The 17,218-nt window shown below is 35.6% G+C and overlaps 1 protein-coding gene and 1 long non-coding RNA gene across 5 annotated transcripts in view; both read right to left on the minus strand.

Annotated features, from left to right (window-relative positions):
* Positions 1-17,218, minus strand: part of Pdgfc (platelet derived growth factor C) — a 211,876-nt gene that overhangs the window by 123,488 nt on the left and 71,170 nt on the right. The window lies entirely within an intron of this gene.
* Positions 5,198-16,867, minus strand: LOC125619770. The gene is made up of 2 exons (XR_007351357.1): positions 15,124-16,867; positions 5,198-15,087 (listed from the first exon to the last, which is right to left on the minus strand). It is a non-coding gene; the product is annotated as an uncharacterized LOC125619770 (long non-coding RNA).

Genomic DNA, 17,218 nt, shown 5'->3' on the forward strand with positions numbered 1-17,218 from the left:
TATATATATATATATATATATATATATATATATATATATATATATATATATATATATATATCGTAAACCTTTAGATGAAAGACATTTTCATAATAACACTGGCACTGTTGCTTCAGGGGCTGCATATTTGGAGAGCCCAAAATAATAATATTTCATATGTTAAACATTTCAGAATGAATATACTAACCTAATGCAGAACAGAATGTGGGGAGAAAAGTGTATTCACACATGCACACACGTGTGCACGCACACACGCACACGCACACGCACACACACTTCGCAGGAACATTTAAAATCTAAATGCTTAATATTTAGCATGAGTTATGTTCTATAATACATGTATATGTGTTCTTTATTTATCTGGTCTCTTCCATTTTAATACATCCAAAGTAATCATGCCATATATGGCCTAAAGCCAATGATTGCTTTTACATATGATAAACAGATCAATGAAAATACAAATTTTAAAATTTTCTTAACCACAATAATTACTTCTCCATTAGGCTTACAGTACTTAAGTGCTTTTTAAAAGCAGCATGTGGAGCTTTGTGATTTTAAGTTTCTAAAACTTTAAATATAAATATCATTTAAAAATGTAAATTTCAGCCTGTAAGGTAAGGCAGGAGGATCAGCAATTCAAGGCCAGACCCAGGAACTTAGACTCTCAGCAACTTGTAGAGACCCTACTGCAAACTATAAAAATAAAAAAGAGGTGGGGATGGGGCTGGAGAAATAGCTCATTGGGTAGAGTGCTTGCCTCCAGCAAGGCTCTAGGTTCAATCCCCAGCACCAACAAAAAAAAAAAAAAAGGGGGAGGTGCTTGGGATGAATCTCAGTGGTAAAGTGAACTGGGTTCAATCCCCAATGGAAATTAAAAAATATATACACACCTGCATGCACGTGCACATACACATACAATATATATGAATTATATAAAATATATATCTGTAATGTATATAAATTTCAATGGGTAATTTTAAATTGACAAATTGCTGCCACTTCATGCTATGTAATAAAATATAGGTCTCTATATTGCCTATTTTCAACCTCTCATAGAACTATTAATGTTGGCAATTGTTTTGGGTTATCTAAGCACATTTAGATGTGTGTGTGTGTGTGTGTGTGTGTGTTTTGCTGGGGGAACCTAGGGCCTGGCATATAATAAGAAGGCTAACTAAGCTAACTCCATAACCCTAGACTAACATTTAATCTACATTTAATCTTGGGTTAATAATTATCTAAAATACTTGTTAAATTACCAAAGTTTTGTGCTGGAAAAGCCAGAATATTAAAGGGTTAGCAGAACATGAGAGTTGAATGTGGGTAGCAATGGAATTGGCACTCAGCTTGGAATAATAAACAAAAAAGACAATGTGAGAGAAAACAACAGAAATTTATAAAACATAGTTTGCATAATATTATTCTTGACCTTATAATATCAGAGAGGCAATTTTTTAGAGACTTTACTTGTTGGTAAAATGCCAATACATTTCAAACTGTCTTGAAATGAGTTCAGTCTTCATAGAAGACCCAAGGATTAACTGCTAGTCCATCCTAGAAGCTTATTCCTTAAAACTTGCACTTCTAGTTGAAACTTATTTTGTAACTCTGTGTACAGAAACAATGGTTTTCATTGTTTAGCGGGTTACATAAACACTTTGAACTGATACTTGACAGACACTGAGTTTGTTCCCAACCCCAACTGTCATCTGATTTCTCTATACTGTTAGCAGAATCTTGATTCTGTTCTCTCTCTTCAAAGTGATTATGTCCTTCATGGGAGGCTGACACCTCACCAGTCAGAGTGGTGAGTTATGGTTACATAATAAGATGAATTATGACTAATAAAATTAGTTCAATTGCCTCTTGGCTGTGATTGTTCTGGGCAGGGTCATGGGACTCATCTCTGGCCAATGATGGAGAAATCGTTTTAAAAAGAGATGTTGTGGAAAAGCTTCTCTTTTCAGTCCAGACTCAATGCTGTGAGGTAGTATCTCTGCGACACGCCAGAGGTTTAAAGTCTACATGCTAAGGATGATTAAAAAAAAGCTTAAAGAACCTAGTGACCATGTCACTGAGCCCTGAATTAACTAATCCTGACACTGCCCTAACCTAACTCTAGACGTGACACTTACATGAGAAAATAAACTTAATCTTTGAAAGTCTAATTTCATTCTTTTATTATCTTAAGCTAGAAGTATCTTAAGTAATGACACAGTATTAGAATTTTGACATGTACATATACATAAAATGCATCTCAGAAAAAAAGCCATTTAACTTACTACAAAAAACTTATTTCTGTATTCAAATATTCATTAGATCATGCATTTATTAAGAGGTGAGGAAAAAAGATCACCACAAATGTTTAGTAGCATCAAAGCTTAGTGTACATGTGGATACCTAATTTAGAATTGTAAATTATTTATAGTAATTATTTATATAAGTTATTTATTTTATTAGTGCATTATAATCATGCATATAATATGGTGCATTGTGAAATATTCATACATGCACATGATTTGTTCCATTTCATTCCCCAGTACCTCCCCTTTCTCTCCATTCCTCCCCTCATCCCCTCAGTTCATATTTTGTATTTTTTGAATTCTGATGCGAATCATTCTGACATATTCATGCATGCACATAGCACAATAGCACAATTTGAATGATTTCATTCCCTAGTACATTTTCTTTTCCTCCCCTCCTGTCTCTCCTTTGATCCCCTTCTTCTACTATACTGTTCTCTTCTAATTTAATGGGATCACTTCTATTGAAAAGTGTTCATTTGGTAGAAGGAGGCTTCCTCTAGCTCAGCTATTTGGTAAGCAATAAAAACAAAGAACATAGAGCATTGGTCATTTCAGTGCTACTCTGCCATTCTAAGTTTGCAATCTTGCCCAGCACAGTGGTCCATGCTTGTAATCCTAGCAGCTCTGGAAGCTGAGGCAAGAAGGATTGCAAATTTGAGGCCTGCCTCAATAACTTAGCAAGACTTTGTTTCACAATATAAAAATGAAAAGGGCTAGGGATGTAGCTCAGTGGTAAAGCATCCCTGGGTTCAATCCCCAGTTTGTAGGTATAAATAAACAAAAACAACAGGTTGTATGTTATTAAATATGAACATTTTTATATTCTTACTAAAGTCACCTATCAATTTAACTCTTACTAATGGGAAAACTGATAATATCAAAAAAGTAATAACATTTTTCACAAAAAGAAATAATCAACTTTTTAAAAAAAAGTACGAGTCCACATCAACATCAGGAGAGAAAGAATAGACAAATAAACCAGTAGAGGAAAACTAAAAAATTGACAACTAATTACAGTAATAATTCAAAAAAACTTTACAATAGTAATCTCCATTATAAATAATTCACTTAAAAATCCCTTCTTCGTGGGCTGGATTTGTAGCTCAGTGGCGAAGCACTTGTCTGGCATATGTGAGGCACTGGGTTCAATCCTTAGCACCGCATAAAAATAAACAAATAAAATAAAGGTGTGCTATCCATCTACAACTACAAAAAAATTTTTTAAATCTCTTCTTCATAATGATCAACACAAATTTCAAATATGATTATAATGAGTATGTGTATTAAAGGTCTAAAAAAGTCATAAAGGTTGCAGTAGTTTAATTTCATGTGAAGTTATGGTGGACACTATGTTGAAGTCCCTGAGGTAGTCAATTGCAGTACTTACTTCTGGTGTTTTCACCACCAGAAAGTAAAATAATGGAAACCCACCCCTGTTCCATTGCCCAAACTGCATTTTCTCGTTTTCAATATGTATTTATTAGGAACATCAAACCAGCCACAGAAGTGCACACCTGGAATCCCAGAGACTGTGAAGCCAGAGGCAGGAGGATTGCAAATCCGAGGGCAACCTCAGAAGTTTGGTGAGGCCACAAGCAACTTAGTGAGACCCTATCTCAAAATAAAAAATAAAAAGGGCAACGTACATGTATAATGGCATAAAATAATAATAATAATAATAATAATAATAATAATAATAAACAGGGGGCTGGGGATGTGGCTCAATGGTTAAATGCTCTGGGTTCGATCCCATATTAAAAAAAAAAGAAAATGTAATATTGTGATAAGTCATTTAGGACTACAACTAATCAACTGGCCACTATACAAGTGTTGTTTCAAAACAACTTTGTGCACATATTCCTACCATCTAAATAATTATAACTTATTTAATTTGCTAGGGCCCTTAAAAAAACAGGCCTTTGTGAATCTAAATTGAGATACAAAATGAGGTTTGAGATTAAAATAGTCTTTAAAGAGCACCCCTATTAAATGATGTTTTTCTCCTTGCTCCACCATCCAGAAGTCTTTCTCAGAAGTCCCTCACTTTAAAAATGCCTAACATTTGCATGGATGACTTTATCTTCCTTCATCTTTTTTTGTTGTCAGTGGTGTTTTATTTATTTGGGGGGGGAGCAATTCACATACTTTCATTCAGTTTTCCTCCTACATCCTCATCCTGACACACTCAACATTGTATATTTATTATTGGTCATTTTTGCATTCTTTACCAACTGGTGCATGAGCCTTTGGTAACCATCTACATTAAGCATTCGCAATATGGCAGAGACAAAAAAAATGCACGTACAATTCTCACATAAACAGGGAGACTGTTCACCCTAGAACTACATGCTTCAAGGAAAAAAAAATAGACTTTTTCAGTCTGTTCAATGCTCCGAGTTACCCAACCTTTTGGAGAATTCTAATGTTGAATTTCATGGTGTGTTAATGATGCCTTTGTGAACTGCCCTCAGAACTTGGAGAGAACAAACACACTATGTGTCTACTACTGTGTGATGAAGGACCCGACGCTGTCATTCTGGACGATTACAAACTCACCTTTCACTCAAAGCTATTGTCTTCAGAAATCTGGTCTTCACGCCCATCCTCCTCCCCTCAGCCATGACTTCTTAACACTCTCCATGGTTATTATTTTCTTCTCATCTTATCCAGGGTTACTTTTTTCTCATCTTTTCAACTTCTCAGATACCCAGTTGTGACTACAAAATCTCCCATACAGTTCTAGCAGTTCCTCTAAATATTAGACTTCCATGTTAAGCTCAACTTAATTTGTATAACATCTCATACTTTCTAAGATACATTTGTGTATTAGATGTCATCTCTTCCTCACAGTGTCCCAGGGGTACTAAGAAAGAACAGATATTGCCATGACACAAGCGAGAAACCTCAGCTTCAGTGGAGTTAAGCAACTTGCCAAGTGTTAAAACTGGAATTCCAACTAGGGTGACTTTTAAGACTAATGATCTTTATTGACATACTGCTTTCTGACAATTCTCAACATTTGTTCAGAAGTCTATGATAACAGTGTTATCAGGGATTCTCATGTGAGAGTTGAGTCTTTGTTCATTGGCAGCAAGCTCCCAGGCCAACAGAGCTCTACTCCACCCACTCCATGGGGCCTGTGGACCACCTTCATTCAACAATTGCCAGAGCTAAAAGGAGATCTGAAGCTTATCAATATTATTTTGCTTTTTTCTAATAGCATTCAATTAATTGGCTTTCTCTATAAGTGGAATTTCAAACATGTATACATATAAATATTAACATTAAAGTTTGATTTATAAAGGTTTAATTCATCTAAGGCTATGTGCATCGCTATTTTTTAAGCGTTGAATGGTCCAAATGTTGGTGTATAGTGGGGAAAGGTTTGTAGGAAAGAATTTGTGAGTTTTTTTAGCTATTTGATTGATTCATTGATTTTTTTTTGTATTTACTCTTACCAAGAAGGTCATCCAAGTTAATACCTGTTGTCTGTTGCCTGGGTTAATACATGCAGAGTGTCAGGATTGTGCTAACTCCTGGGGTTACAGAGAGGGTAGGCACTGGTCTGGAATCCTCAGGTAACAAGTGCAGTGGCTGAAGCACGTTGGAAGGATATGTAAGTTGGAAGTAATGGACATGAACAGAACAAACAAGCAGGCAGTGATTTCAATGGAAAGGAAGAGGAGATGCCCGGGAGTTCATCCAGAGATCAGAGACCAGGAGTGGCAGGTGTCTGACCACTGCAAGGAACAGTGCATTCCTCCTTGGACTTTGAATCTTGCTAACCAAAAAGTGATGATCTGCCTTCTCCACCCATCACTATAACTGAGCCAAATCACCATGCACCTCTGGACCTCAAACTATGCTGCTTCAGCACCTGGCACCTGCTGCTGCCTTTGCTCAGAATGCTATTTTCCACCTAACTAATTCCTCTTCTCCTTCCAGAAGCTTTTCTGATACTCCATGCGGCCACCACTACCCATGTTCTCAACTTACTAAAGGTTAAGATTTCTTCCTTCGCAGGCTACAAAACCACATGGACCCCCTTTGGTTGGTTTACTGTGTCACTAAACTGAGATCTCCTTGAAGCAAGATCAAGACTTCTCAGCTTTATTTACCTAGTTCATAACACATAGTAAACAGATGCACAATAAATGTGTTGAATAAAATGCTTATATTAAAAAGTCACTGAATAAACTATACAAAATTGCATGTAAATATTGCGAAAGCAATGCAATAGCAAATATAAATTTTAAAAACACATTACACAAACCCAATTATTTCCTAACTGTATTATTTCAGTGTTCGAATTTTCCTGCAAACACCCTTATATGTATTCATTTAGTAATGTGTGCGTGTGTATAAAAAGATCATGTACTAAATTGAATTTGTAAACCATTTTAGAAGATTATAAGAAATGGATAAAAGTTTATAAGATTAGCATCCAACTGAATTTAAGTTTATATTCAAATTATTTTCAATGAAGATAAACAAAGCTAAGAATATTATCCTGAGTGTTATGAAATGTTTTCAGGAATAGTGATTTCCACCCAGTCAGGAACAAAAGACAAGTTGAAATGACCACAGATTAACCTTTCAGCAAACTTTCACAATACTCAGGTAAGTAAGTTAAGCAAAGATTAGTGAAACGATATACACTTTTACCCCTTCCTTAACAAGCGTCCTAAAGTACGATGGTGACCAGTAGTAGCTGCCTTGACAGTTGAATAATTCACCATTCATTAATGCCAAAGGGAAAGATTTAATAATGTGATCATTTTCCACTAAGGATGAACTTTTTATAAATAAAAATTTTGGACACAGGCAGATGAGAAATCTTATTCTAAATGTCACTGTATTGACGAATAGAGTACTATTTTCCTAGACATGTAGGACTTGCTGGTTATTTACTCACCCCCTCTGGTTTAGTAAAAGCGTGCAGCAAGCTCTAGATTCAGTCATGACTACACTCAAATGCTAGTTCTACTAGCTATCTAACCTGGAGCAATTAAAATATCTGACCTACAGGTCTTACCTATAAAACATGAAGAAATAATGTCTACCTCATGTGACAAAATCACAAAATATATAAACTAGCTGAGGCATAAACAAAATGATATATGTTTTTTCAACTCAGCTTTGAAGCCCTGCTAGCAAGCAAAATTCATCACGTCCCATGTACAAGTAATGGTTTCTTTCCTAGAAGCAGTTCTTGCAATTTTTGTTCTTATAATTTGTCATTTATTTTTTTATTTTTTCTGATGGCACCATTTCTCTTACCAAAACTCTCAGATGGAAAAGAAATGTAATCACAACATCACAGTGTTCTAATCTGTAATGAATGGGAAACTGGACATCCAAAACAATTTATATAAAAATCTCAAGGGATTATTAGGGTGGGAAAAGTTAGAGAAAACTAGAAATATACAATACATTTCAAAACTGATGGAAACCTAAACATGCATTTGTTACAAAACTTCCATAAATTAACAATTCAGTCAAAGGCTTTCAGCTAAATTTATAATTTCTCAGCAGACAATGGAACTGTATATACATGTTGGACCACAGTACCACAGGCTGCAACTTCATCACCACAATAGCTGTCACTCAATAGCTGTCACTCATGCTACATGTCAGTTTTCCAAGGCAAGGCTCAGGGCTCATAGCTAGTTACTTTCTGGTGATATGGAGGGCTTGTCCTTCCTACTATGTGCTTTGCAATGAAACAACATAAACATCAGGCATATATGTTTGAAGACCTTACTACTCACCTCTACAACCACACAGATTCATTAGGTAACATCAGACAAATCTTTTTGTTTGTCTGGTACTGGGGATTGAACCCAGGGATACTTACTACTTAGCTACTTTCCCAGCTCGTTTTTATTATTCATTTTGAGACAGGGACTCACTAAGTTGCTAAGCGACTGGCTAAGTTGCTGAGGCTGATCTTGAACTTGCCATCCTCCTAACTCGGATTCCCAAGGCACCGGGATTACAATTGTGTGAGACTTAGAAGCATGTGCCCAGAACATCAGACAAATATTAAATAGGACCTTATAACATTACTTATCAATGATCTACTTTATACTTTGTACTGCAATACTCTCTATTTGGAAATAGAGTGACATTTTTTGCTAAATTTTTTTTCAAATATTTTGTAAATAACCAAAAGAATCTTAGTGAAGAAAGTAAAAAAGTTAAAATAGTCTGGCTTCTTTAAAGTGAAAAGAGCTATTAGTTACACAAAGAAGTAGCAATTCATGTTTTAAACTTTAGTCCTATAATTTATGAAAAGACAGACTCAATGGATACAACCAATAAAAAGAGCTCTTTAGATCTGTTTATGAAGTTATTCATCACCATTTGAACTTTTTTTTCCCTACCGAGGCAGTGGGTGGGGTGCAATTATTATTCATCCTTGTCTGTCAGTTTCTGTGATTGGTTGACCAATTATGAGGTATACCAGAAAATTCAGGGGGCAATCAAAACAAGTATAATGTAGAAATTCAAATATATTCACAACTTAGATGGAAAATATAAATTTATACCTGTGTGTGTGTGTGTGTGTGTACCCCAACATATTGTGTTTTAGAGTTAACGTTTTATGGAAGTGTAAAACATGCATAAAAAGCATGCCACAGGTTATATAATTTTTTTTCCCACATAACCAGAGCTTGTGGGCTTTCCTAGGAATATATGCCCTGAAGTGCACAGCTATGTATCACTCATTTTTTATTCAGGACACCTTCCCAGGTGCCTGATAGGTAGCAGGTGCTCAGATGTACTTGTTGAGCTAATTCGTCATTTATGCACATTCATCATTTATGCTTAAATTTACAACTTCATCACCACAAGCATATTAGCACCAACTATATTGTATTAACTCTCCCCTTTACAATTTTGATTAACTATAATGTATTTTAATAATCTTGACTTTTTATTGGACTGTCTTAAATTTTTTAAAGAGATAAATAGCCTAATATAGTCTGAATTATGTATTATAGTATCTTATAATCTAGACTATCACTCTGACTTCCTAAATGGGAAACTTAATTACCCAGTCCTACCCCCATATTCATGCAAAATGCCAGAATTTAAGTCATCCTACTTTCACTATGAACAATCCCACCATTTCTAATGGACACCAAAGGTATTTAAAATGCATTTCTAAAAATTTCAACAACTCATCTGAGCAAAATATACAGCAATATGTCAACCTCCAAAATCACATCTTTGAAATCAATTAATCCTCTAGCTTAGAGACTAGTGTGCAAAAATAAGACTGATGGCATGAGCTGACAGAATAATTTGGATTTCACCAAATAGGAAATTGAAAGGATTCTGGTTAATATATAAGAAGACAGACTTTCTCTGAAAAATTAACAAGAGAGATGAACAAAAATCAAGTAAAGTTTTTTTTCGGTCTTTGAGACCCATCAATTCTGATTTATATTCTAGTAATTATTCTAGATTTGGATCCATTGCCATATTTGTCAATGAAACTTCTCTAGTTATTATTATCCTCAGGACTGTCACAGTCCCTGTGCATGCAATCTACTAATTCTGCATGCAAACTAGTATATAATTAGGAAATGTCTAATTAGGAAATGTCCATTTTGTGTTTCTTACTATCATGTTTGCAAATAAAGTAAAGTTCTTTGAATTCAAATGACATATTTTTGCTGTACCCTTCATCTGCATCGTATAGGAGTTACTCAACAAGATGTGAGATACATGGGGACTTCATTACTAATAACACAAGACAATGGACCAAACCAGCATATACTGTTCACTTATTTCTCCAATTTTTTTTATTTCTAAATAGGATCATAATATTAACATACTACAAAATACACAAAATATAAATGCTTGTATATGATGTTCTGAATAGCAAATCAATAGAAAAAAAAACATGGATGTCATTTGAAGTTGCTAAGTAATAAATTCTATTTCTATTCCTCAAAGATTATTTTTTAAAACTATGCAGGTGTATGTGTTTGTATAGTACTATATACATATATAATACATAAATAACTTTAAACAGAAACAGATTAAAATAAGTCACAGGAGGACAAAAGAGTAAGTAATTGAGCAGGAAAGAATGAAATACTCAAACAGAGAAGTTAATAAAGTAACAAAAGATCTGAGTGATGATTTACTAGAAAAGCAAACACGACTAATGTATTAATAATTAATGTTACTACAATAAAAATTAACCCAATCCCATTGAAGTGAATCAAAACAAGCTAATTTAGTCAAATCTTCATAAAAATTGAGTAATATTAGGATGATTACAGCATTTTAACTACAGATAAAGAAAATGAATAATAATGAAAAAGATAACAGAATTAAGAAATTTTGGTTAATTAAATATTAGTGAAAGCAATGAACACACCAAACATAATTTACCTCTTAACTAAATACACAATTCAGAAATATGCATGGCATAACTTAAGCTTTATTAGAATAAGTCAACAATCTATAGTGTCTAAAGATTAGACATAAAAATCATTGTTGTTTTCAGGTTTCTGAGAATGAATAACTCTCCATCACTGTTTAAGAGGATCTAATCTATGGTTGAAAGGGTGCTTGATGCATACGTGTTTTTGCATTTGTGTATATTGATTCCCTAAAACCACCTTGAAAAGTAAATATTATCTTCTTTCTATAGTAAAAAAATCTGAGGCTCAAATCACAGAGCTTTCATATGGCAAAGAGAAATTCCATATGACATGGACTCCTCCAGCTCCTAATTATAGGGATCACTTTCAACATAATCAGAATGAACTTTTATCACAATTTAAATCTGGCAATTTAGTTAATAGGTCGATGCAGTATTTAATATAACCAAATTCAAATGTCAGTTATATATTTAGAGAAGTCATAATAACATTAAATATGCATTAACTCATTATTTCTTGGCATCTCATATGTAGGACACCTGAAAGAACTTCAATTGAATATAGTTACACTTGTGGCCAATTTCTCTCATTTGTTTTTTATTTGTGCCACAGATTTAACTCAGGAGTACTTAACCACTGAGCCACATCGCCAGCCCTTTTTATTTGTTTATTTTTATTTTGAGGCAGGGTCTCTCTGAGTTGCTTAGGGCCTTGCTAAGTTGCTGAGGCTGGCTTTAAACTCACAATCCTCCTGCCTCAGCCTTTCGGGCCACTAACATTACAGGAATGTGCTACTGCACCCTGCTTCAATTTAAGTTCTTAAAGGTGCCTTACATATAAGAAATTGGAACATAAAGGACATAACGATTAATTGATGATGATGATGATGGTGATGATAGCAGTACTAGGCATTGAACCCAGGGTCTCATGCATGCTAGGCAAGCACTCAACCACGAAGCTCTATTTCCAATTTCATAATAGTTTAGGAGGTGAAAATAGGAGCTAGGGTATAGCTCAGTGGTAAAGAGTGCTTGCCTAGCCTATATGAGGGCCCCAATTCCATACTAAGCAACACACCAAAATAAAAAGAAGAAAATACTGATAAAATTGTGCAGATAACACTGTGTTCTCTGAACAGAATGTTACTATAGGTACTAAAAGAGAAAAGGGAGAATGTTAGTTATTCAAAAACATGAAACCCATAGAAAAGCAGCCTCTGAACACACTTCACAAGTAAACTCTACTAGTTAAATATCACCAACTACCACATGTGGAAATAGAATTCCCCCCCTTTTTTTCTAGAAGAAAGTATCAAGATTTGAAATCAATACAAGAAGAAAGTAACAATGTGTCTATCGATCTTTTGCTAAAATGATAGCATAACTTTTGAGTAGAAATTATCTTACTCTACAATAAGAATAAGGTAATAGTTACAGTAAGTATAATATTATCCCTTTGCATAATAGAAATTTTAAAATGTACAGACATCTATGCAAACTAAGAAGTAAGAGAAAAAACTTATTTGGGGATTTAAAAGTAATGGAATTAAATTTTTAGGTTTTTTTTTTTTTTTTTTTAGATAAACAGGCCTTTGACTTAAAAAAAAAAAAAGACTTTTTAAATTAGTAGATTGAAGTCTACGTTTTCGTTAATAATTCACCAAAGGAAATTGCTAATACTATTTTATTATCAAAATCATTTTTTTTAAGTCAGCACACTTTAGTTAGCCTTCTTTTAATTTTAAATTGACAGAATGAGCCTCCCTTTACCCATCAGAAGAGAAGCTGGCCAGCGTGCAAAATTACATTGTTTTCTGCATTAAATATGAATTGACTATGAGAAAATATGCACCAACTAAAAATTAACCACCTGTGTAAATTTCTAGAAAGCTCATATTTAATGTTAACATTAATGGAAATTAACATTTTTATAGATACATATTACTGATCATTAAAATCAATAACATTTTTAGGGATTTCAAGGAGAAAATCAACCACCAAAGAGAAGAGACTACAATAAATAAAACAGTTACATTTGAACAGTACCCTTTAACCCTTCATTGTGATTGAGACTTCAAGTAATTAAGATTGGCTGTGATTTTACAAAAAATATCAATAGTTTTGCATCACAAAGCTATTTCTCTGCATGAGATGGATGAGATGAAGCTTTATGGCATCTTAAAAGTCTATTTTGCACACAAAACAACATGAATTTGAGGTCAAGGGCAAAATGCTATAGACAAAGTTTGTGTCCACCCCAAATATGATATTGAAACTTTACCCCCCTGTATGATGGAATAAGGAGATGGGTCCTTTAAAGAACATGAGGGTGGAACCCTCATAAAGGGGATCAATGACCTTACAAAAGAGACCTCAGAAATCTCCCTTGAGGATGATGTGAGAAGATGCCAAATCTGCTGGTGCTTTAATCTGGGATTTCCTAGCCTCCAGAACCAGAAGAAACAAATGTCTGTTGTTTATAACCCACTCATTCTCTGGCAGTTTGTCACAGCAGCCTAAACAGACTAAGACAAAACACGAGTTAAACAAAATTGAAAGTCACCATCATCTAAAAGTGTCACAGGATAACTGAGTTTGATATGAACAAACCATTCCCCTCTACACTTCTTGCTCTCTGGATTTCATCTCTTCACACGTGTCTACGACTGAAGTTCATGTTCCGTCTCCTTGTCATACTACAGGAAGAGGTGCATGCCCCCCTACTCCCATTGTAGTTCGTCTCCTTAAGCTGATAATCACTTCTCCCATTCTTTTTGAAAACAGTAATATTCAATCTCTCAAGGTCATTGTCTTTATTTCTCTAGGAATTCCATCTTTTTGGCATTTTTACAGTTCAGGATATACATATTATAATTAAAACAAACAAGCCCAAACCCTAAAATACAGTATGCCTCACCGTCCCCCTGTTCCTGCCTACACTACTTGAACAGAGTGTTTCTCATTATCAAAGTATCTTCATGATCTTTCATCCACTAATGTCTATGGATTCCACTCCCATCTAGTGTCTACTAGTGTTCTCACTGTTAAATCTAAAAGACAGCTTTCAATCCTTATCTTACTTGCCTTTTCTGCAGCATTTGTCATAGTCTACCATTCTTTCTCAGCATAACACTCCTCTTGTGGTACTCCTATTTATCCCATTACTCCATCTCTGAAATCATGATATTAGTATTTACTTCCTATGATATTATATCTTCCATTCCTTACTCTAAATGCAAAACTAATTCCATGACTGCAGCTATCCCAACTTGGCTGAAATATTCAAAAGGATTCATTTCTAGACTTCAGTTCATGACCTGCACCTCAAAAAAAAAAAATATTGGTCATCCATTGTAAAGTAAAAATAGAAATTTGAACCAACAATATGTGACATTTACAGCCTTGTCCTCCTCATCTATCTCATTACTGCCTTGAGATACTAATCACCTCTCTTTCATCTAATCTTGATCTCCAATCTGGATCTACTGAACATCTAATTTTATACACTCTTACTTGGTTCCCTGTCACCTAAGAAGCAATGTCATTTATTTAACGCACTTTTGCAAAGGCCTTCTTCTTGTCGGCCCTGTGCTACATGTAATGTACACAAGAGCTTTTGGCCTCAGAACCACTGTCATTTAAGGAAAAGAGTGTAGCAGAGCTGGAATAAGTATCAAAGATAAGCATGCAGAACTGGGGGCAGTGACAGGTTAGACTTTGAGATCAAATACAGCTGTAATTTAGATGAGCAAGAGTTACTCATTTAAAGAGGGAAGGGAATGGGTGCAGAAAGCAGAGAATGAAAGCAAATGAGATGGAAGAGTGAGGAATCAGTTTTCCATACTCAGTTAAAGAGCTTGTACTTTCTGTAAGAGATTTAAGTTTCCCAAATTCTACCATGCACATAAATCGCCCTTGACATTTCTTAGAAATACTGATCTGGGACGCACTTCTCAAGATTCTGATCCAACAGCTCAGAGTCTACACAAGGGAGAACACATTTTTAACAGGGACCACAGGTGGCTTTGATATTGGGATATTCATGAATTCTACATGAGAGAAAGAGGCCATAAAAGGATCTCAACAAGCACAAAGCACACGTAATGCTCGAACTTGCTTTTCACAGATTTCTCTAGAAAGTGAAAGGATATAGGAAGAATAAGTCCAAGAGAGGTACATCAGCAAGGACTTTGCAGCAGAGCAGCAAAGAGGGTTTGAGGTACCAACTCAGGCAGGGATGGCAAGGATGGAAAGAGGACATGACATACACCTATGAGGAATGACATAGGTAGGAGTCAGTGAACAATTATAGACCAGTGGTGAGAAAGACAAGGATAAAGCCCAGGTTTCTAGATTAAAGTAACAGATGCTCAGTTACTTTAATCTATACTATACTATATTCACTATATTCACTATGTACTATATTCACACTAACAGCAGAACAAGGGCAGTAGAATATAGAGATCTGGCATTCAGAGGAGTAGGATGCATTGGGCTGAATCAATGACTTTGGAATCATCAAAATAAAAATTAGTATCAAAGGTCATAAGAGTAGACCCATTCATATGGCCAATCTAGAAACTCAGCATGCCACATAAGATATCCTGACTCCTGGTTACTTCTCCAACTTTTTCTTTGGGGGAGGAGGGGGTACCAGGGATTGAATTCAGGGGCCCTTGACCACTAAGCTATATCCTCAGCCCTATTTTGTATTTTATATAGACACAGGGTCTCACTGAGTTGCTTAACGCCTTGCTTTTGCTAAAACTGGCTCTGAACTTGCGATCCTCCTGCCTCAGCCTCCCGAGCTGCTGGGATTACAGGGATTACAGCAGAATACAAAGATTTAAACCACCACACCTGGCTTCAACTTATTTTTTAAGTGTTCTCTATTACTTTTCTTGTTATAAAATGTATGTGTCATTTCTGTCATAAAATATTTAAAACAAAAAGCCCAGGAAAGATTATAATATGCTTTCTACCAAGTTTCAACAAATCTTAATATTCTGTCAAATTTGTTTCAGAGTTTTTAAAGGAAACTAATCATGAAACAAACAGTTGTAGACCCTGTGCCCCGTTTTACAGTCTCATAATCCCCCTTGCCTCCTCAGAAGTAATATTTATTTTGAATTTGGTTTAATCATTTCTTGGATGCTATTAGTCAGCGTTCAGTGGCTGTGACCAAAATAACAGACAAGAACAACTTAGAGGGGGGAAAAGTTTATTCCAGGCTCACAGTTTCAGACATTCAGTCCATGCCCTGGCCAACTGCATTGCTCTGGGTTCCAGGTAAGGGAGAACATCATGACAGAAGGGGTTGAAGAGAGCTGCTTAGCTCTTCCTGCTTCTGGTAGAAAGCAGAAAAAGAGAAGGAACTAAAGACTAAACATAATCGCCACAGCCTTGCCAGCAGGGACCTACTTCTCCAGCCATGCCCCACCTGCCTACAGTTACCATCTAGAAAACCATCAAATGGATCAATCCACTCATTAGGCTGTAGCTCTCATAATCTAATCATTTCACCTCTGAACATTCCTGCATTCACAAATTAGCCTTTGGGGGACACTTCACATCCAAACCATGACATGTTTTTATACTAACTCTAATATACTTATAGGTGTAAGTAATACAAGCTACTGTTTTGCATATTTCCAAACTTTACACAAATTCTATTGCCCTATAAAGATCAGCTAGAATTTACTTGGGTGTTTCTTTTTTATTACTTCAATACTATGTTTGTGGAATTTATCCACTAACAAGGACTCTGCATTATTATAATTGCTATGTAGGTCATTGTTCAAATTGACTTTTGTTTATTCATCCAATTTCCTACTGATGGGAGTGGCAGTTAACAAACTTAACAACCTGCTTGCTTTCTATATCTCAGCCAAACAAGTCACTTTTAGAACCGGCATATTCATGTGGCACATGACTTCTGGCCTTGTTTTTTCTGTCCTGTCTGCCTGAAATACTTTTCCAGCATTAGCACACAATGCTTTTTGTCCTTTTCTCTTCCTTCCTTCCTTCCTTCCTTCCTTCCTTCCTTCCTTCCTTCCTTTCTTTCTTTCTTTTCCCTTTAGGATCCATACAAACATAATTCTCAATCTACAACTCCACAAAGGAAATGTAAACATTTTAATAAATATTTAAGAATTAAAAATGGGGAGAAGGAAGATGGCGGCGAGGGGAGTGCATTGCCCCCGTGTGCTGCTTCACTGTGTGGGAGTATGACAAGTCAGGACGGCTAAAGGATATCTTGTTAGGAATTTCCAGCAATAGTGGGGTGCTCCGGAACCTGGAGGAAGGATTTCCATTGCACGAGGATCGGCTACGGGGACTCAAACGCGAGAGGTTTGTCGCACGGAGGGTAACACTGCTTATTCAGCAAATCGCCCCGCGGCTAGAGTCTGCAGCGCGCTGGGAAACGAGGAGATAGCAACGCAGGGATACAGCGCTGCAGTTTCTGCCAGCCGTGCAAGCACCGTACTCAGGGCTGAATTCTGGGTTC

The sequence above is a fragment of the Marmota marmota genome, unplaced genomic scaffold, assembly GCF_001458135.2.
Source record: "Marmota marmota marmota unplaced genomic scaffold, marMar, whole genome shotgun sequence".
NCBI lineage: Eukaryota > Metazoa > Chordata > Mammalia > Rodentia > Sciuridae > Marmota > Marmota marmota.